Below are 926 nucleotides of genomic sequence, written 5' to 3' on the forward strand. Positions count from 1 at the left end.
GGGGAGGGCGGGAGCGAGGGGTGGGACTGTGGAGGGGGGGTCCAAGGGGAAGAGGCCGCCCTCATTTGCATCGATTTGCATCTCATTTGTGATGATGCTCGCCCCTCCCCTCTATCTGTGGGTATGTGGGAGGCTGCGTCTCCTCTGTGTGGAGCCAGGGCGCTCTGTCACGGGCGCCTATTTGCACATGTTTCCATAAATTTGCATACATCTGCATAAATTTACGGGCGCGTGGCGCCGCTCGCGGCCTCGGCGCCCGCCCCTCCCCTTCGAGGGCGACGCGCGTCGCCCAGGCAACAACCGCCGCGCATGCGCAGAGCTCTACTAGCGCCCCTCCCCATTGGCCGCCGCGCCAGCCAATGGGAGGGCGTTGCCAGGCGCAATCTCGGGTTGCAGCACCCAAAGGGCAGCGCCTCTGATTGGCTCAAGGAGATCGGCGCCTCAGACCCCGACCACAGCGCCCCCATTGGCTGGGCAACGCCCACTGCTCCGCCGTCAGCCAATAGAAAGCCGCGACGGGCGGTTTCCATGGCAGCCGCACAGGTGAGAGGGCGGGGCATCACCGCAGGCAGGCGGCAACAGCAGAAAACCGATACCTATGGCGTCACGGTGAATATTCATGAGGGGCGGGGTTATGTCTGGACAAACAGCAGGCGCTCATGAATATTAATGAGCACACCTCATGAATTGTTAATTACGGCACCACTCATGTCTCTGCATGACTGTGGGCTCCCCCCTCCCCCTCTGTGCAGCCCGCCTGGTTGCCATAGAGACCCCCCGCCTACCCCATCGCCATGGCAACCGTCAGCCCCCCCCTTCAAGGCCTGGCCTGGTTCCTGTGGCAACCATTGCCTGCCGCTCCGTTGCCATGGAGACCGGGAACACTCCCTGGTTGCCAGGGTTGGGGGGGGGGGGCGCACACGGCC

The sequence above is a fragment of the Nothoprocta perdicaria genome, unplaced genomic scaffold (genome assembly GCF_003342845.1).
Source record: "Nothoprocta perdicaria isolate Ctin4 unplaced genomic scaffold, notPer1 scaffold_1036, whole genome shotgun sequence".
Taxonomy (NCBI): domain Eukaryota; kingdom Metazoa; phylum Chordata; class Aves; order Tinamiformes; family Tinamidae; genus Nothoprocta; species Nothoprocta perdicaria.